This window comes from Tursiops truncatus, chromosome 1 (assembly GCF_011762595.2).
Source record: "Tursiops truncatus isolate mTurTru1 chromosome 1, mTurTru1.mat.Y, whole genome shotgun sequence".
NCBI lineage: Eukaryota > Metazoa > Chordata > Mammalia > Artiodactyla > Delphinidae > Tursiops > Tursiops truncatus.
This window is the reverse complement of record NC_047034.1, coordinates 6,373,091-6,395,553: the sequence shown is the minus strand read 5'-3', so window position 1 is coordinate 6,395,553 and position 22,463 is coordinate 6,373,091. Positions and strand designations below refer to the sequence as shown.

The 22,463-nt window shown below is 34.3% G+C and overlaps 1 long non-coding RNA gene across 1 annotated transcript in view; it reads right to left on the bottom strand.

Annotated features, from left to right (window-relative positions):
* Positions 1-216: 216 nt before the first annotated feature.
* LOC109547496 (uncharacterized) overlaps positions 217-22,463 on the bottom strand; it is a 132,368-nt gene continuing 110,121 nt past the window's right edge. The window contains exons 2-3 of the long non-coding RNA XR_002173260.2: positions 19,679-19,829; positions 217-432 (exon numbers count right to left, since the gene is read on the bottom strand). This is a non-coding gene — a long non-coding RNA (uncharacterized lncRNA). The remainder of the gene's footprint in view (positions 433-19,678; positions 19,830-22,463) is intronic.

The following is a 22,463-nucleotide window of genomic DNA, read 5'->3' as shown; positions in this document are numbered from 1 at the left end:
TCCTCTAAAGTTTGTTCAAAGCCAAGATATTCACTCTCACTACCTCTATTTAACAAAGTACTGGAGGTACTAGCCAGAGCAATCAGACAAGGGAATGAAATACAAGGTATTCAAATTGGAAAGAAAGAAGTAAAAATATCTTTGTTTGCAGGTGACACAATCCTATATGTAGAAAATCCTAGAGACGTCATTTAGAAAAAAAAAAAACCAAAAACCTGTTAGAATAAATGACAGTTTATTTATAGTACAGTTATAAAATCAACAAAGGAAAATCAGTTGTATTTATTTACATCAAAAACAATATATTTAAAAAGGAAATCAAGAAAATGATCCCAGCTGGTCCAAGTGCAGTGGTTTTTACAATTTATTGATCACAGCCAATTACAGATTTCTTTGTTTCTTTCTCCACTCCCACTGTTTCACTTGACCTGCCTTTGAAAGAAAAAATAAATAAAAGGAAAATCCCAGTTATGATGGTATTAAAAGGAATAAAGTGGTTAGACATCAATTTAATTAAGAAGGTGAAAGATCTGATAAGTGAAAACTATAAGACACTGATGAAAGAAACTGAAGAAGACACAAATCAATGGAAAGGCATCCTGTGTTTATGAACTGGAATAATTAGTGTTGTTAAAATTTCTCTACTACTCAATGTGATACACAGAATCAACACGATCTCTATCAAAATCCCAGTGGCATTTTTCACAGAAATAGAAAAGCCAATTCTAGAATTTGTATGGAACCACAAAAGACCCTGAATAACCAAAGCAACACTGAGAAAGAATAAAGCTGGAGGTATACTTCCTGATTTAAAACTATATTACAAAGCTGTATTAATCAAAATAGTGTGGTACTGGTATAAAAATACATATAGACACACATATGACACACATACACATACAGAACAATGGAACAGAATAGAGTCCAAAAATAAACCCACATAATACTGTCAACTAATTTTTGACAAAGGCACCAAGAATACACAATGGGGAAAGGATAGTGTCTCTGGGCAATGGTATTGGGAAAACTAGGTACTCTTTTGCATCTGAAAAAATAAGTCAGCAAACATGAAACTATAAGATTCCTAGAAAACATAGGAAAAAATGCTTTGGCATGATCTTTGCAATTATTTTTTGGATTTGACACTAAAAATTCAGGCAACAAAAGCAAAAATAAGCAAGTGGGACAATATCAAACTAAAAAGTTTTTGTACAGTAAAGGAAACAATCAACAAAATGAAAAGCAAGCTACAGAACAGGAGAACATATTCTTAAACCACACATCGGATAAGAAGATAATATCCAAAATATATAAGGAATTCATACAGCTAAATAGCAAAAACAAACAAACAAAACAAATAATTGGATTAAAAACTGGACAAAGGCCCTCAATATACATTTTTCCAAAGAAGACATACAAAGGCCACCAGGTACATGAAAAGGTGCTCAACATCACTAATAATCAGGGAAATGCAAATCAGAACTACAATGTACTATCACCTCACTCTTGTTAGAATGGCTCTTATCAAAAAGACAAGATACAGCAAGTGGTAGAGAAGATGTGGAGAAAAGGAAACCCTGATAACTGTTAGTGGAAATTTAAATTGGTATAACTGTTACGGAAAACAGTATGGAGGTTCCTCTAAAAATTAAAAATAGGACTACCATATGATCCAGCAATTCCACTGGTGGTATATACCCAAAGGAAATGAAATCACTACCTTGGTGAGATATCTTCACGCTTAGGTTCACTGCAGCATTATTTACAATTTTTAAGATATGGAAATTGTCAGTCATTTGCAACAAAATGGCTAAACCTGTAGGAAATTATGCTAAATGTAGTAAGCCAGATACAGAAACAAAACCAAACCCTGTGAGATCTCACACTATATGCAGAACCTACAAATACACATAGAATTGGAGAGTAGACCCATTGCTACTAGAGGCAGGGAGGTGGGGAAAATGGGGAGATACTGGTAAAAGGTTAAAAACTTGCAGTTATGTAATATGAATACATCTAGAGATCTAAACTATTGAATACAACATGTTGGCTATAGTTAATAATACTGTTTTTAATACTGGAAATTTGCTAAGAGTGTAGATTTCATGTTCTCTCATCACACAAAAAAATGGTAACTATGTGAGGGCATTATATGTGAATTAACTTGACTCTAGTAATCAATTCATTATGTATACATGCAGCATACTTCAGGAATCACTCAGTTTCCATTCCAGACCACCACAATAAAGAGAATACTGCAATAAAGGGAGTCACATGAATATTTTGGTTCCCCAGTGGATATAAACATTATGTTTACACTACACTGTAGTCTATCAAGTGTGCAATAGCATTATGTCTAAAAACACAATGTACATACTTTAATTTATAAAAAAACCTTTTGGTTAAAAATAATCATGCGATATTCTTATGTACGTAAATACTTCTTACATATTTTCTGTTTTTGAAGACAAGTTTCAATGCATGACCTGCTGAGAAAAGAGATCACAGTGAAGTGAAATTAATTAATGTTTCCAGGAGGCCTGTGAGTTACTTCAATAAATTGCTCATTGAATTTAAATAATATTATAATAATCATAAGCTAGCTAATATCCAGCTGAGTAGAAACCTATACATACTGTTAGAATACCAAAAACGTTGTTAAAAAGCCCTCAGAGACAAACTTTACTTTTTAAGTGTAAATAACCACTTTGCCAATTTCAAAAGATGAAATTTTAATATCCAGTGGACACTCTGAGGGCATTATACATTAGAAAAGAAATCAAAAACTTTCATTGAGAACAAATATCAATAGAGAAACAATTTACTAACATGCTTATCCCAGTGAACAAATGTCAGCAGTGGTACACACAATAAATATGCTATCTCAAAACACTCTTGCAGTTTTCTCAATGAAAGTAATAAAAGGATTTGGGGTAAGAAAATGTGCTATTACATAGAAATAGCCTGCACAACATAGGATATTTAGTAATCTGAGTTAAAGAAACGAACATTTGCTATTGTTAAAATCAGCCACCTCCCCAGCTATACCCGGATTCTACATTGTCAGTCCTCTGCTTATTTGATCCATTTCCCTTCTGATTTTCTTCTTCTCGTCACAAAGTTTGTTTAAGTCTATATTTCACTAGTGACACCCTAAGCCCTCATTATCTGTTTTTTAAACTACTACATGTTTAGTTCAGTGTTGGGAGACAAATGTGTGTTAAGTTTCTACCTCACTGGGTTGAATCAGAATATTTTATAAAGACAGGATTTAAAATCAATAACTACATAAAATTTTTACCATAATAGTAATTTAATGTAATATATGCAGATTGCAGTTTGTGCCATGTGACCAAAGCACTTAAAGTCATTTGTATTCATTACCTCTAGTTTCCAATTTTATGGCTTGAATGGATTTCTAAAGTTATATTCTATGGATACAAGTTATAAAGTAATACTACATCATGAAATAGAAAGAGATACACTTAAGTATATTTAAAAACACCCTCAGGAATTCCATATTAACTAAACATCCTGGAAGACATAAAACTCAAACAGAATTGCATTTGGTGAATAATGAAATTTTGCCATTGACCTGAACATGATTCTCTAATTATGCAATAACCATAATTTGGTCAAGGGGTAAACAATACAATTGCTCAAGTGAGCAGCAGTAAATTAAAATATATGGTAAACGTTAATCTTGCATTTCAAAAACTTCTTTGTTTAAAATGAAGTTATAATTGATTCATAGCTAATTTTATATTCATTTGGATCTGGTTATTTTTGTAATGTCTAAATTGTAGCAGATCAGTTTGAGTTATCCCAAATACCTTTTTTTTTTCCTTTAAATCCCGAGCACTCTCTGTCCCAAACTCAATATTAATGTGTTCTGTTCCTATTTTTAATGCTTATGTTAGCAAAGATACTTATACTTATTTTAGTTACTTTGCGTCACCCTGTTCTGCATCTTTGTTCCTCGGACCCAACAATTAATCTGCAGCCTTGTTTCAGCCTCTGCGGGAGAGAAAGGCCCTTTTCTTAGTCAAGCAGTTCCAGATCTGCCCCCCCTCCCCGGCCCCCTGCACTAGACATTTGGCAACTCGAAATAGTTTCTTCTTCATAAGAACTGCAGCTATCCGATACATCAGTATTCACTTCCAAGTGTCATCAAATGGTCACAGGTTTTACTGGTTGACTTGGGAGAAAGAACACGTGGGAATGCTTATTTGACAGTTTTAAAGCTAGAAACCTTTACAGGATCATCAGTTTGATTATCAAAGTAATTTTTAAAATAAACAAGTTGCTTAGCTACAGGTGTCAGAATCCACTCTAGCAAGTTTCAGCAGAAAGGGATTCAGAAAGGATGTTAGGAGAGTCACAAAATCCCTGGAAAGACCTCCAAATCAAGCTTACTATTAAATAATCAGGAAGAAAGCGAGCAAAACGTCACAGGCATAGTAGTCTAGGCATGTCGGGCTCCACCAGAGCTGCCCTGAAAGGCCCAGGCGCTTTCACTCCTGCATCGTTGGAAGGCCTCGGCATCAATCCTGCCTTATCCACGTCGTATGCACATTGCTTTACCAAGTATGAAAAGGCTTTTCTTTTTTCCTTCCCCAAGGATTAAAGATTGTTTTCCTTAAAATGTCATAAAATGTATATTGAAGTATAATATGAATAAAGTACATAATTTACAATTTTCCAGCTTGAAGAAATATTACAACATGAATACAACTAGGTAAATACCATGACAACATCAAGTGTAACAGCTCCATCATCAGTTATAAAACCTCCATCACCCCACAAGCCTCATTCTACCCTCTCCTCACTACTCTTCCACTTCTTTTTCGCTAATTTAACTGCTGCTTTGACTTCTAACTCTATAGTTTATTTTTCATTTTTAAAAATATATATAAAAGGAAATATGCAATATGTAGGTTTTTTCCTAGCTTTTTTTTTTAACTAAACATATTTATAAGTTTCACCCAGTTTGTTGGTGTGGCTGGAGATTAACCATTTTCATTACTGCATAGAGTTGCTAGGTTATAGAGTCTACCTACCTACCTTCAACATCAATAGATATTACAAAATGCAGATTACACCATGAAAAGTGGTATTTTTGTTTTATTTTTACCCGAGAAAGCCATAATTCCTAAAGTGGAAATGTGAGAGAACATTAAAAGGATATTCAAAGAATATTGGACAAGGAATAGCAGATTTGTATTTGTAATCAAATGGAATTTTTATTTTACTTTGCAAATGCTCTCTTTGTTAAACCTAGTGTCTCCACAGACTATCATATTTTAAAGTATAATTTAAAGGTATATATATTGATATTCACAAAATAACCATCTTTTTCTAACCATTTGAGTTTATTTAAATACATTGACTCTAAGATTTATAATCACATACACTAACCTTCTCTTTTTTCAGCAGTATTCATGCCAAAATCAAATCATCTTCTTCTGAGAAAGACTTGAAATTCTAAGCATAGTGATCTCAGTTTCTATAATAAATGTAATAATGTCTGTTAATTTTCAGATTCTTGGAAGCAGCTTGAAATCTTTGCCTCTCCCCTGGAATTCTTAGTCAAGGAAATAAATATTAACAAAACCAAGACAATTTTTAGAGAAACCAGCTAAATTAAAGGCAGGTTTTAGAAGAGGAGGTTGTAGCCTGAGTGAGACAGGAGAATAAAAAACAGGTTTATGTGTGATAAATACATCACTTTATGTGACCTAGTTACACAGTGAAACTATCCTGACACTTCTTAGGATTTTATCAAAGCAACTTTTGAATATTTCCAAGGAGGAAGCCTACAAGAGCAATACTGCATTATTTGGGAAGGTGCTGCAATGATTTTGCTTATATACTTTTGTTTCTCAAAGGAAGTAAGCTAAGATTCACATGTGAAAGCATTTGCATGTCCAGATAAACCTACTTCAGAGTGGTGGTATGCAATATAGTACAAGGCTTACCCAGCCCTTCCAAATATTTTCTCCTCATTGTAGGAATGTGCTATTGTAAGGCCTTCCATTTTGGGGAATTGTGTTTTAATGCTATTATGTGCTTTTATAGACATTATTTAAAATGGTTTAATCCACCTAAATTTTAGGTCAATTAACGCTTGTGTGTAAATATGACAAAATGGTCATTTAAATAATTGAACTGCTTTTGTGTTGTATTAAAATCCATGGTGGCAGGATTTTCTATTTTTTTCCTTTTGACTTTTGACCACCTTCATCCAATCCCCCTTCCCCCCACCTCCTACCTCTGGTAACCACAAATCTGACCTTTTTGCTATGTTTGTTGGTTTTTTTGTTTTTGAAGTATACTTGACCTACAACACTATGTTAGTTCTTGGTATACGACATAGTGATTTGATATTTCTATACATTTCAAACTGATCACCATAAGTCTAGTTGTCATCTTTTACCATACAAAGATATTTTGTAATTACTGACTATATTCCCCACACTGTACATTTTATACCTGTGACACATTTATTTGTAATTGAAAGTTTTGTACCTCTTAATCTGCCTCACCTATTTCACTCATCCCCCCAACCCATTTCCACTTTAGCAACCACCTGCTTGTTCTCTGTATCTATGGCTCTATTTCTGTTTTGATATGTTTGTTCATTTGTTTTTTAGATTCCACATATAAGGGAAATCATACAGTATTTGTCATTCTCTAACTTATTTCACTTAGCATAATATCCTCCACATCCAACCATGTTGTCTCAAATGGCAAGATCTCAGTCTTTTTTATGGCAAATATTCCTGTGTGTGTGTGTGTGTGCACCACATCTTCTTTATCCATTTATTTATTGATGGGCAGTTAAGTTGCTTCCATATCTTGGTTATTGTTAATAATGCTGCAATGAGCATAGGGGTGTGTATATCTTTTCTAATTAGTGTTTTCATTTTCTTGGGGTAAATACCCAGGAGTGGAATTGCTGGATCATGTGGAACCTCCATACTGTCTTCCACAGTGGCTGCATTCCCACCAACAATGTACGAGTGTTTTGTGTTGTACTAGATTAAAATCCAGTGCCAGCATTTTTTAACAGCATATATACACACAGGGTTTTTCTCAACTGTTCTTTGCAAACCTGAGTTTATCTCTAGACATGCCTGAAGCCATACTGCTGATCCTTGGCCAATCAAAGATTAAATGTGCTGATTAGTGATTTAAACAGTTCTGTACTAGAGTTTGAAACATGTCAAGGGGCATCCTGTATCTATCTTGTAAATATAGACACACATATGCACATATATAAGTACATATATAGTATCATATGAGTTTCAGATAGATGGTTTGCCTCTCGTTTCTGCTATTTTATCTTGTTTTAATTGTTGAGTCAGATCATGCAGCCAAATGTTGACTGTATAACTACATAGCATATATCATACCCATTCTCAGATAAGGCTGTGGCTTCTGAGACCAAAGTAACTGAAATCTATCTTGATGATTTTGGCCCAGAGATAAAGGGTGTTCTGTGACACTGGGGTAACAATTTGAAAGCTGTTCTTGAATGTTTCAGGCTTGCTAGATGATTGCCTGTTCTTTTCTCCTTCTACTGAATAGTAAGCATCCTTCATGTTTATGTTTGTAGAGTCTTATGAATCCTTAAAATAATTCAAAAAAGCATAATTATTGTACATGGCATAGTATGTTGCTATAATTTTGCGTTTGATGGATAATTATTTCTCCAACAGCCCAATTCTAATTAAGGTTGAAAGGAAATTGAAAATTAAGTTATGGGACTTCCCTGGTGGCACAGTGGTTAAGAATCTGCCTACCAATGCAGGGAACACGGGTTCGATCCCTGGTCTGGGAAGATCCCACATGCTGTGGAGCAACTAAGCCTGTGAGCCACAACTACTGAGCCTGTGCCCTAGAGCCCATGAGCCACAACTACTGAAGCCCGTATGCCTAGAGTCCGTGCTTTGCAACAAGAGAAGCCACCGCAGTGAGAAGCCCGCACACCACGATGAAGAGTAGTCCCTGCTCGCCACAACTAGAGAAAGCCTGTGCGCAGCAACAAAGACCCAACGCAGTCAAAAATAAATAAATAAAATTTAAAAAGACAATTAAGTTACAATTGATAATAGATTTCTGATTGGATAGAAGAAATTATTAAATATGCAATTTTTTGTGGTTTTCATAATTTTTTTCTGTATTTCCTATAATATTCTATGAAAATCGATTTTAAAGGGTATTTTAATTCACATATTTTACTTTAATTTTAAACACTGGTTAATATCAATAATAGATATTCATAAAATATGTAGAGTAATTAAATGATAAATAGTCAATTGTCACCTGACCTTTTGGTAATTTTCTAGTAGAGCTCCCTGGGTTTTTTTTTTTTTTTTAATAAAGGTAATAAAATTACTCAGAAATAAAATACATAGTGACTTGCATCATCATATGATTGCTGTTTTTCCTGTCATTTAATTCACCTCCTTTTTTCAATTTTATTGTGTTCATAAATTAATTCAGTCTCCTGAGTCTGAGCTAGATGCTATCCAGAGAAAAGAAAGAAAAGCACCAGAGAATAAGTTTAATTAAAAAGAGATATTGTTTAGGATCCAGAATTTTTCAATCACAGTCCATAGAATATAGCAGATGAGTGGTCGAAATTTGGAGACATGAAGGTCTGGATTTGAGTCCCGTGTCCTGGCAATGACTTGTTCTGTGACTTTGGACAAATTATCAACACCATCTAAATTCTAATGTTCTCATGTATAAGGTGGCAGTAATATTGAAATAATTAAATGACATAAAACATACATATAGCTTTGCATATTTTATAGCATGCAGTAAGCAGCTACAAAATATTAACTATTATTTTATTAAAATAATTCTTTAGGCTCTTCTATGGTTTCTAGAAAGAGGTTCAATTCTAAGGCCATATATTTCTTTTCTTGCCTATTTCATTATCTGTTCTTTTGCCCCTACAATTTATTTTACCAGTGTTAGTTGAATAGCTTCTTTGCGTATATATTGTCATATGCTCAATTGTAAATGAAATACTTGTGAAATTATAGAAGCTTATTTTATCCCTAGCTGTAACTTGTAGGAACTTATTGAAAATCATCAGAGCTTTTATTGTTTTACTTTATGGCATTGTTATTATCTGTTTTCTTGCTGTTTTTGTAACTAGACTCCTATTACCAACATAACTCACAAAATGGTCTTTATTTTTACCATATAATTGGACCCAAACGATAGACTATTGATACCGTGGGGCAGAGACTATTTTTTTCTGTTCGCCAATCTTTATCAGTAGCCTAGCACAGTGCCTGGAACATAGTAGCTGTAAAATAACTATTGGATGTATGAATAAAACTAGCATACCTAGACTACTATTTTTGAGAGAAGCTGTAAAGAAACTACGTTTCTGTACAGCCAAAATTATTCTTTTAGGCTTCCTTGAATATATTACAGAAAGATAACTTTTCATTGTATTTTGCCTATTGTCTTTGAAAAATTAATTACTTAAAAGTTTTAATTATTATACAATAAAATATTGTTAATATTATAAGTTCACATTTAGTTCTTATGGTGTGCAGTAAAATATGTATTGCTTTACATAAATTGGTGCATAGGATATTTAAGACAACACTGTGATCCAGTTTATATTATCCCCATTTTAGAGAGGTATAGTAGTTTATCAAAGTTTATACAGGTAGTAATTTAGAACTGTGATTTACATGTAATCTACATTGAAACTGCTCAACCTTAGCCACTTTATGACCAGATTTCTTAAAATGTTTCTAAAACTGAATTAATTTCTCTACCAATATATTATGAATCTGTATACACTCATCACTGGTTGTAAAAAAATATCTTTGCTAACACTGCATTATTATTTTTAATATGTAAACAAAAATCCCTTTTAGTTTGTAGATATTTATAGGCCTTAGTTTTTGTGACACTTAGGTTTTCATACCTACTGTACCAAAGTGAAATGCATGGTAACATCTAGTAATTTCTAAATGCTAGGAAGCTGCATTTCTTTCTTTTCTGCTTTTTAAACTGGAACATAGTATTCATAAGTATTAAAGGACATAATTATTTTTGAAACAATACTATTACTAGGGTTTACTGATTCAGACTATTTTAGAGATCCTTCTCTCTCCCTCTCTCTCTCTCTGTCTCTCAAATAAAAAGCTCATCTTGACTTAAGTGGGAGATTGTACACAGCACAGTTACACTGGTGGCACTAGTAGGGTGGCAATACCCCCAAACTACCCATCAGAGAAGCTGAATGCATTTGGAAGCCAAAAAGCAAGCTGGTTCTCCATTGATATTTATGGATATCAAATGAGTGGCCAACTTGTGAAGAACCAAAGTAAAAGGCCAATCTCTGTATCATGTTTTCTGATTCTCTCTTGATTTAAAGAGATGCTGTGTACCAGTTTTGTGTAATCTTTTCTGTCGTACTTAACCTCTTTGTCTCAGCTTACCAGTTTTTAAAAGGATGACTGTGATAGTGGTGTCCGGTGGCAGCAGACGCATACTAAATGCATGAGTAGTCGTACTAATTGTAATAGTCATGGAATAGGAACAGCACTAGTGGTGTGATTTTGCAACGAGGAAGAAAGAACATTTTATATTCAATACTCATAAAATGCACTTAGAAAACATTTTAAACATAATCTTTGTGGTGTTGCATCTGCATGAAGTGTGCAGTTGGGGGAGAAGAAAGCTCTTTTTCATCTACTTCGATCCCACTCAGTATGGATCCTTTGAAAAAGAGGGAGTTCCATGTACTAAAAATAAGTCCTCCTTTTTAAAGTGTGTTGCCTAAGCAATGTAAGTGGATTCACGGGACTTTGTTGGAACTGTTATGAATATACTTGATGTTCATTCGCTTTCAAGGAGCTGTTCCAGGGCTGCATTAGGACCTGGGGACCATGGTGGCTGACTTTAAGTTGGGGTGTGAAGGGACCACTCAGCTTCCTAGTGAAGTGAAACAGAACTGTTCAGAGGGCAGGCTCTGCTTATTAGGAGCTGAAGAAGGGAAACACTTCATCTAAGAAGAAAAAGATACTGTGTTAATTTTATTAGAGATTGATCATATTGTACATGAGCTGTTAATTCTAAACTGGAAACAAAACTGTCCTTGGAACATCTTAGCGTTCTAACATCTAACGTTCTAACATCTAAGGCTAAGAACATCTTAGCGTTCTAAACTTGTCTTATGTAGGAAATATATTTTAGTTTCGCTCTTCTTAAACAAGTTTCATTGGGTCAAAAATTTGAAGTGAGAGACTGAATCAAAAGGAAATACTCTTTAGTCTATATATATAAAAGTTTAGAAAATGTGTGGCATGGCTAAAAGGATACCCAATTACATAATATTATTCCTGGGGCCAACTTGCTCCTCAAAACTCGATTTTTATTAGTTCTATATAAACTTAAAGGTATGAGGGACATTTCTTTGCAAAGAAAGTACTTTCATCCTTCAGGTTTGAGAAATTTAAACTTAGTTTTCACTGGTATAAACTTTTAAGAAAAGAATACGAGTTTAGATAGCAATGCTATTGGCTCATAGAACAATCTTTGAGTCTTGATAAAATCATAGTATTACTTTCTTTGAGAAAGGTTTTGAGGGTCATGTGGTCCTATTTACCCCTGTGCTGTCTTTTCTTCTATTACATCTCCAGGGGCTTGTAGCTTAGCTTCTACTTGAGGATTTTCATAATGCATTGCTTTACAACCCAGCACATTCCATAATTATTCTTTTTAGAAAATAAAGTTAAGAAGTAAAACACTGTATAACAATGTTAATAATTGACCAGAATGCTCTATTTCTCCAACTTCCATCACCCCATCTGGATATAAACAACTGCATATTTACGATAATCTACATACTCATATAGGAACATGGTATATCTTTCTGTTTGTTCCATTTCTATTCTATAATTTTTAAATAAAATTTTATATATTCCTTGTATAATTCCTGTTCTTCCTGATTAAATTTTTCTGGATATTTTAGGCGTTTTTTTTTCTTGTTATGTGAACACAATTTTCTCCCTCCTATTAACAAAAAGAATAAGCATTAAAAAAAATTTAAATGATTTCCCAAGCCAGTGGAAGAATTCATAATCCAGTAGAAGAATTCTTTATTCAGGAGCCTTACATGTGTGAGTTGTGTCTGTGTGTATCCATGATAGGAGTGCTTGTAGTTTATAAAGTGAAGGGGCTAGCATATGTAGACTAAATATATTCATTCCACAAATAAATAACTTAAGCAACCTTGAAATATAAGACACTGTGTGAGACAATGGTAGGAGTAAAGAAATAAAAGTTTAGTCATCCTAGGAGTAAATTTGCTATTCATAGAACTAAGAAATACTCATAGAAATAAAATAGAAGAAAAAATTGCTAATGGCCACAATGGGTGGAACAAACACCTTATAATTTATAATTTGGGAACTAAAGCAACAAAAAATGTATTATGAACCTAATATGAACTGAGATTTACATACAGTTATCTCCCCAAGTCTGCACAATAAGCCTATGAAATGGGGATCATTACCCAAAAACTTAGAAATGTTAATAGAAGCCTAGACAACACAGACGACAGCACAGCTAGATTGCGATTCCAGACCTGGTGAAATAACTGAGGAAAGTTCCATGGTGGGAACTAACCTTAAACAGTAGAGAAGATTAAGGTATATATAGAGAAATTGGGAGCATGTTATTTTATTTACGAATATAATTATTTGCCAATAAATCATTTAATTATTTACCAATTTAATCAATTTTACTGAATCTTCCAGATAGGTAGATATAGATATAATGTTTCTAAAGTCTGCTACAATCGTGTGATTGATCCTTTGAGTAGTGCAGAAAAAAAAAAAAAACTTTTAAGATTATGATTCCCAAAAGTTTGTCTTACTTGTCTTCATAGACCCTAATCCCATCAAAGAAAATTCTCATTAAATATTTGCTGACTGACTGCCTGAACTCATTTGACTGATTATAGAGTGAGACAGATATGAAAATAAATAAATTTGCTAGATGTTTTAGGGGTAGAATGTACAGGAAATAGTGAGGTCCCAAAGGAAAAATTAATCATTTCATTTGACGAGTTCAGGAAAGGTAGCAAATTAGTTGAATGCTGGTGGATGAGAGGTTGCTGGTCAGTAAACAAAGTCATTTTTGAAATGAAGGATAACCCCCAAAATCACCTGAGCCACAAAATATGGTGCCCTGCAGAACTATAAAAATTTGGATAAGGTTGAATTGGAGAGGTTTGGGGTAAAGCAATTAAAGTCCTGGGCATTTGGAACACCCAGATCACAGAAGGTACAACGCACTGACAGTTTTGAGTTTTATACTGTAAGAAATTGTGAAGATATTTGAGCAATGGAGTAATATGGGAAATCTTGCATTTTAGAAAGATTACCCTGGCAGCCATGGAGAGGACAAACAAAGAAATTTAAGAGGCAGAGGAACAATTTTGGAAAATATGACAATAGTTGAGAGAAGAGAAAATGAGAGTCTGAGCTAAGGCATTAGCTGTGGAGTTGGAACCAAACAAATGAACAAAAGGTACAAAAATACAAACTTTAGAACTTGTGGCAATAGGAGTAAAGCAAAGTAAAGATTAAATATAGCTCACAAGTTTATTTCCTGAATGACTGGTTGAAGAAAAGCATCTGTAATCGAGAAAAGAAAGACAGGAATAGTAAGGAGATATCTGTGGATTTTGTAGTGGAGTTGTCAAGTAAGCACTCTGATATAGAGGACAAAACTTTTGAAGATGCTATGGGCTAAATAAGTGATCTAAAATCACCTACAAAGAGATGGTATTTGACAACATGGGAGAGAACAAGTTCAAAAGTGAAGGGTGCATTAGAACAGGATAACAAAAAGGTTTTAGGGAGGAACATGGGATGTAGCAATATGTAAGAAGCAAACAAAGAAAGCATATTGTTAAGTTTTCAATCCAGGGATTATAAATTAATGATAAGAGAGATAGTAGGAGATAAGGCAGAATACGTTGTACCAGAAGCCAAACAGAGGCAGTGCTTTAGAAATATAACCTTTAAAACCTCTCAAGGCTTCTGCTGAGCAAACCATAAGCAATAATGATGCCTGTGATTAAGACATCTGAAAGTGAAATTCTGTGTGAAGAGGATACTTGAGATTTTTTTTTTTTTTTTTTTTTTTTTTTGCAGTACGCGGGCCTCTCACTGTTGTGGCCTCTCCTGTTGCAGAGCACAGGCTCCAGACGCGCAGGCTCAGCGGCCATGGCTCATGGGTCCAGCCGCTCCGCGGCATGTGGGATCTTCCTGGACCAGGGCATGAACCCGTGTCCCCTGCATCGGCAGGCGGACTCTCAACCACTGCACCACCAGGGAAGCCTGACACTATGTTTTGAAGAATCTTGGTGATGAAATAATGAAGAAAGATGGAAAAGTAGGATCACAAGGCCAATATAGAACTAAGATTTTCAGATAGAGAAATTTTATATATGTCTGTAAGCTGAACAAAAGAAAACAGTGGAAAAGAAGACATTGAAAGTATAGGGGGGAAAAGTTCTGAATAGTGTAATGCCTTGGTTTTAAGTGCTAATTATACCTCTCAAATTCTTATCTCCATTAAATGACTCACATTATGTACAAAAAGTGGACAAATCTGCACAGCTGCTTGAAACTAGATACATTTTGTGTGGTATACATCAGACAAAGCTACAAAAATCATGCCAAGACTGAGTCACAATTTACCCTCCTGATGGAGAGCAATGCCCCAGAAAAATAACTGGAAAGACTTTACAAGTATTCCACTAACACAGAGGCTTGATAGGTGTGGTCAGGTGGTAAGAACAGACAAAGCACAGGCAAATGGGGACAAGACTTGAATCCCTTTATGCTGTAGAACAGACACACTTACACAATCAACAGTGCTGGACGAAGTAGGGTTTGCCTGCTGCCTTCCCCAAGCAGGAAGCAGATAAAGGAGAGTGGGAAAGATTTTCTTCCTTAAAGGAATGGGGGCATGGACCCAGAGGAAAACTGGGCTTTCACATAGTTAAATTCTCATAGGGAAAGATGCTTTGAAAGAAAGCTGTATTGCAGAAACTGGTCACAGCATAGAGTTCTACACAAGAGGAAGAAGTATAATGTAGATAAATTTATCCAAAGTCCTCAAACTGCAGTGCTCTCCAAATTTTTCCTAGGTTACTTAAGCTCTTGACAAAGCAACAAACAGAAATTGTCAAATCTCCTATCCAGAAACTGGGGTGTTATTGTTAAATCTTACTTTATAATAAACCACAAAAGACACTATGATTCTATGATTCAAATGCAGGACATGGCCATCAAGCAACTTTAATATAGGGTCAGTTTCATAAATGGTCATTCTGTTTGCAGTCTTACAGTCTTATAATACGTTAAGCATAAAAGCAGAATAACATTTTCTTAAGCATTATAAGGATATTATTTGTCTGCCTTAAATCCTTCAGTGGTTCCCTGATGCTCTCATGGGTAAGTCCAGACTTCTCAGTGTCATTTGCAAAGCCCTCCCTGATTTTGCCCCTAAGTATCAACACAGCTTCACTCTTTGTAATTGTGTTCTTTGAATTTTATCCTCTAACCATTTATAGATCTCCTTACGGACCAGTAAAGAAGCCAGGCTGCGTTCATACTTTGCACATTCTGTTATCACTTCCTTGGATATACTTTTCATACTCACAACCTCCTAACTAGACTAATTTCTACTCTTTGAGAAAAAAATAGAATTATTGAAGAATGGAAACTTTTGAGACAGTTTCTAGGTCTTCCATTTGCTAGAAATAGCATCAACCCATGTTTTATTGGGAAGATTAAATTAAATTAGATAATAAAACATTGTATCTAGCACAAAGTAAACCCTCAAGAAAGTACATTTTAGTAGGAGTAATACTTTTACTACTAACTGGTTTTGTGGAATGTGCTGATATTTATTGGAGTGCAAAGAAGAATTTGACATAATAATGTTGATTTGGGTTGTTTGATTTATTAGAGAAGTTGAGAAAAAGTGGTTCAATTGAACCTATATTTTAAAAAATAATTTATATATTCACCAGGGACCTTGTTCTTACACTACTTTATGTAGTTTAAATTTGAGAAAGTTACCAAAAAAAAAGTCTATCACTTATTATCAATCAGTTGCAAATAGTTATTACCAACTCTATGAGTACAAAGTTGATACAACAAGCTATGAAGGTGTACTTATCTCAACCAAGGGATGAACTGTTTGTGACTTTTCAAATCACTGTCCTCTACATCAGTAAAGGAAATAGGAACAGAATTTGTTGGACAGAAAAATAAGAGAAAAAAATTTAAATTCCATTAATAATATTTAATCAAGCTATCCTCTCTGCATGAAGGATTTCTGTACAGTAGATTTCTCCTATTCTTTGTCCCAGGTGAACTGTTCTAGTTATGAAAAAACAGAAATGTGTTTGTGTGAACCATAATGACAACCTACTTCACAGAGCAGAAATAATGATGAGTCCAGATGGTCCAGTGCAGGTGGTCGAAATTGCTACCTCAAAAGCTACCATTATTAAGTGATTTTTTCAAAGGGCTCACACTTCGTCCACCACCACCAATCAAGAGACACTTGCTCAGGCCACATTCCCTTGGATAAAAACTAAGAAGTAATTACTTCCTTTAAGGGATCTACATCAATTTCATCACAAACAAAGTTATAAATATGAGGAAGGAATTTCTTTGCAGTTCTTGTGCAGATGTTATTAATTCTGCAAATATAGATGAATACAATGAAAGAAAAAACAAAATATCCAATAAGGACAATGATTAACATATACTAGTGTACATACACACACACACACACACATACACACATACATACACACATACACACATACATACACACACATACACACATACATACACACACATATTCAGAGACAGAACACTACATTAAAACACCAATTTACTAAGTAATTTTATCCTGAATTTTACATTTTTAACATTTGACTAAAGTAAAATGAATTAATAATTATCACATTTTATGATGGTTTAAATAGGATTGAGAACAAGTAAATCTAAAATACCTAATTGATGAAATAATTGTAATATTCATGTTTCTTTTTTTTTGAAATAGGACATCAAAAATTTTTATTACAATTCAACATGCTGTTCTAACAATGCTGTGGCCAATCCACCCAATGTTTTCTTCACATTCCTTCCACACAAGTTAATTTGTTTCACAAAGTGGAACTAAAGTATATTCAAGTCATTCAAATGCAAGCTACATAGATTCCTTATAAGTTACTGTATTAAGGTAGAAAAGAGATGCAAGAAAAAGACATCCCAGAACTTATAATATAGGTTATCAAAATATTGGTACACAATATTTCCCAAGCTGCTTCATAATGATCCTAAAATTACCAGCAAGAAAAAATGGTACAAGAATGAGGTTTATGGCTCATCGGACTCCGTGTCATAATTACTGTAATACTTATTGGTGTAATAATTCTCATAATTATCCTCAGAAGGATCTCTATGAGACCGGCAAAAACGACAGCTACATCTAAATCTTTGCACTCTTGAGGGAGTCTCAATGTCGTTCTGCAGTGGTTCTCTTTGAGAGTCAGATGGAGAAACTCCTTTGCAGTAGTGCTTTTTAATAGATTGAATCAGCTGCTCCATCTTATCTCCCTGATCAGTTAACATGGTCCTCACCCCTCTCCTACAGGCTATGTTTTCACCAAGTAACCGCCCAGTCCGTTGAGGTAGACATTGTGGTAGAATGAAGGGCAATTTGATACTAGGGTTGAGGGTCAAGTTACTGAGGTCCTTTATTAACACTTCAGACATAGTTTGAGAGGCAACTGGAATTTCCTGGGAATTTTCATCGATGGACATTTGAGGAGACTCCAGGCTCCAGGTTGGGTTAACCTCAGATGAATCCATTGGGAGCTTGAATCTCCCCCAGACCTTTGGGTTCCAGTGGAAGGTGATGCTTTAGAATGAAATTGCTACAAAGTAGCCTGGAAGAACTACAGAGCTAAGAAAGAGGGAGAAAAATACAAGCTGACACGGAGGGGAGAGAAGAATCCAACCCATGATTCTTTAAATTAGTTATTTTCAATAGGAAGCATTGTTGCCCCCATCAGGCATCTAAAAATTTCTGAGGAAAACTTGGTTGCAAAATAATTGTTATAAACTACTGGAATTTAGAGGCAGAATACCCTGATTCTAAATATCCTCCACATCGTAAAACTGTAACACACAAGGAAGACTTGACCCACATGATTTAGCAATGGCCTTGTCTAGCAAGCTAGATCATATCCTAGGTCACTAAACAAATCTTATTGAATTTCAAAGAATTAAAATTATTCAGACAATATTCTCTGACAGAAAGAGAATTAAACATAAAAAAAAGCAGGATATCAGATACACCTACGAATATTTTAAAAAGCAAGCAAAACTCTACAAAATACTACATTGACCAAAGCAGAAGTCTCAAAGAAAAACAGAAAACATTTTGAACTAAATGAAAATGAAAAGACAACCTATCAAATCTGAAGAATACACTTACATCAAGATGGGAGAGAAATGTATAGTATTATTACTTGGCGACTTAGATGAAATGGATCAATTCCTTGAAAGACTCAAATTATCTAAACTCACCCTAGAAGAAATAGATAACATGAGTAGTACTAAATTTGTAGCTACAAGACTATACTTTCAGAGATCATTTCATAGTTCATTACTAAATTTGCAGCTAAAACCTTTCTGAAAAAGAAAATGTCAGGCATAGGTGGCTTCACTGGTGAATTACAACAAACATTTAAGGAAGAATTAATGCCAGTTCTTAAAAATGTCTCCCAGAAAATTTAAGAGACAGCAGCCCTTCTCAACTCACTTGAGGAGGCCAGCATCTTTTGACACACAAGACAGAAATAATAATAAAAAGAACAATATGACATAAAAATAGATGTAAAATTTCCTAATGAAATACTAGCACATTTAAATAATATATAAAAACAAACAAAAAAGCACAATCAGGAGAGTTATGTTAGGAATGCAAGGCTAGTTCAACATTTGAAAACTAATCAGTGCAATTCATTATCTTAAGACAGTTAACAAAGACAAAAACAAAGGATCATAGCAATAGGTGAGGAAAAAGTATTTGCCAACATTCAGCATCCATTCATGACTGAAAACAAAATTCTCAGCAAACTTGGAATAGAAGGGACCTTTTTTAATCTGACAAAGAAAAACCACAAATATCTACAGCTAATGTCAAACTTAATTTCAGAAGACAATGTCTTTCTCCTATAATCCATATCTAGGTAAAGACTTCATCTTTAACCACTTCTATTCAGACCTATTTAAAGTTCCTACACCTAATTTTATATCTTATTATTATTACCATCACCACTACACTACTACTACTCAAGAAACCCCAGAAATAATAACTGGACCCACCTCTGTCTACACCTTATGATCTCAGTTATAGATCTGACTCACCATAGGATGTGAAAACGCCATATACTCCCTCCGCAGCCCTTACAGCTAAGGGGTCCAAGTTATGTATCAAGGCTTTGCCAATCAGACTGAGCTTGATTTGGGGGCTAAAAAGGACCTCAATTCTGAACACTCCAGGAGATATAATTCACAAAGATTTCCCTCACCGTGGAGTTCTTGATGAAAGAAATCTGTGTAGTAGAGTTCTTGCTTCTTCCATTGTAGCAGGAAAGTCTATAGGGTGTGTTTCCAGCAGGGAGCAACTTGTGGCACTCAGTAGTCAGTGAGAAGGGCAGTGGTTTCCTCATCAAACCAGTCCTACAATATCATAAAAAATAATGAAATAATGTCATATGCAGCAACGTGGATGGAGTTGGAGATTGTCATACTGAGTAAGGTAAGTCAGAGAAAGACAAACATCATGTGATATCGCTTATACGTGGAATCTTAAAAGAAAGGGGGGCACAAATGAACTTATCTACAAAACAGAAATAATGTTACAGTTGTGGAAAATAAACTTATAGTTACCAGAGGGTAAGAGGGGGAGGGATAAATTGGAAGATTGGGATTGACATATACACACTACTATATATAAAACAGATAACTAAAAAGGACCTACTGTATAGCACAGGGAACTCAAATCAATACTCTGTAATGGCCTATACAGAAAAGAATCTAAAAAAAAGAGTGGATATATGTAAATGTATAACAGATTCACTTTGCTGTAAGCCTGAAACTAACACAACATTGTAACTCAACTATACTCCAATTAAAAAAAAAGTAATAAAAAAGTTACCTAGTATCCTTCGCATAAACATCTATTCTGCTCTAGTAACAACCCTGAGTGATACGTTCCATAACTTTTGAACAGCCACCTGAAGTACCTGAAGATTGTTTCAAGACTCTGCAAAGGAAGCTACTGCACAAAAGAAATACTTTTATAATCTACAGACAAATATCTAAAATTTGAATTATAGTCCCAATATCTATTCTCTCTGAATCTCATTTTCTGCATTTGTAAAAAAAAGAAAAAAAAAAGCATAATTGGCCCATAGGATTGTAAAAGAGACTGCTTTGCACATTGTAATGACATGTTATAAAAAAAAAAAAAGTTCTTTTCATGCAAAATTCTATTACAAGAAGTCTCGAATTACTTTTTGTCCATTGAAAATTTAAAGTGAAGAAGAAAATTAATTACAAGTTTTTCAGCAAATATTGATTGTTCTGAGTGTATTGTAAATTAAAATGAAGGAGAATTAAGTTCTTCATCATGGTAGAGAAGGAGATATATCAATTAAGATTAAGAAAAATATCTGTATTTACCTCAAAGTTAAAGATCGAGGGAAAAGATTATCTTGTGGTATATCAGGAGTTCAAAACTTTAGGTCACTGTTTTACACATTCAGAAGATATAAAAATATAAAACACCCTCAAGCTATCAAACTTAAATCTACAAAATACAGTAAAGTAAATATGAGTGTATTTGTGCTATTGATATTTTTTTTTCCAAAACTGAACAAATGATTCGCAAACTGAGAAAGAAAAAGTCGCTTAAAGTTTTAAGCCTAATAAGAAAAATAATTTCAATTCACAAATGCTATTTAGTGACTAGAGTTTGCTCTTGGGAAATAAAATTTTATCATTTTAATAAAACATTCAGAAATTCTCACTGTTGTGCATTTTAAAGTAATCTAATTAAAACCTAACACATATATATGGAATAAAAAAAAATGGTCATGAAGAACCTAGGGGCAAGACGGTAATAAAGACACAGACCTACTAGAGAATGGACTTGAGGACATGGGGAGGGGGAAGGGTAAACTGGGACAAAATGAGAGAGTGGTAGTGTATATATGGACATATATACACTACCAAATGTAAAATAGATAGCTATTGGGAAGCAGTCGCATAGCACAGGGAGATCAGCTAGGTGCTTTGTTACCACCTAGAGGGGTGGGATAGGGAAGGTGGGAGGGAGATGCAAGAGGGAGGAGCTATGGGGATATATATATACATACAGCTGCTTCACCTTGTTATACAGCAGAAACTAACACAACATTGTAAAATAATTATAGTCCAATAAAGATGTTAAAAAAAATAAATAAATGCCACTCTGGGAAACTGTTAAAAAAAAAAGAAAAAAATGTCCATTGACAGATGAATGGATAAGGAAGCTGTGGCACATATATACAATGGAATATTACTCAGTCATAAAAAAGGAATGAAATTGAGTCATTTGTAGAGAGGTGGATGGACCCAGAGACTGTCATACAAAATGAAGTAAGTCAGAAAGAGAAAAACAACAGGAAAATGTATGCTAACATACATATATGGAATCTAAAATAAATGGTACTGATGAACCTAGTGGCAGGGCAGGAATAAACATGCAGACGTAGAGAACAGACTTGAGGCATGGGGAGGGGGAACGGGAAGCTGGGATGAAGTGAGAGAGTAGCATGGACATATATACACTACCAAAAGTAAAACAGATAGCTATTGGGAAGCAGTCGCATAGCACAGGGAGATCAGCTTGGTGCTTTGTGACCAGCTAGAGGGGTGGGATAGGGAGGGTGGGAGGGAGGGAGATGCAACAGGGAAGAGATATGGGGATATATGTATATGTATAACTGATTCACTTTGTTATAAAACAGAAACTAACACACATTGTAAAGCAATTATACTCCAATAAAAACGTTAAAAAAAACCCCAAAAACCTTAGGAGAAAATTGTTTAAACAATATATCCATCATTCATCGTATTTGCATTGACAAATTTTTAACATAAACTGTCAAAATTTTAATTTTATAGACTGTATGTGCTGTTAAATCAGAAGTTCCAAATATAGTCTTCTACCTTGCATTGCTTTACACTAAACATAATTTCAAAACACGATCTTTAAAAAACTATCAAATGTATCTATCTTAGAAGACAAGAAAATATGAGACAACATTC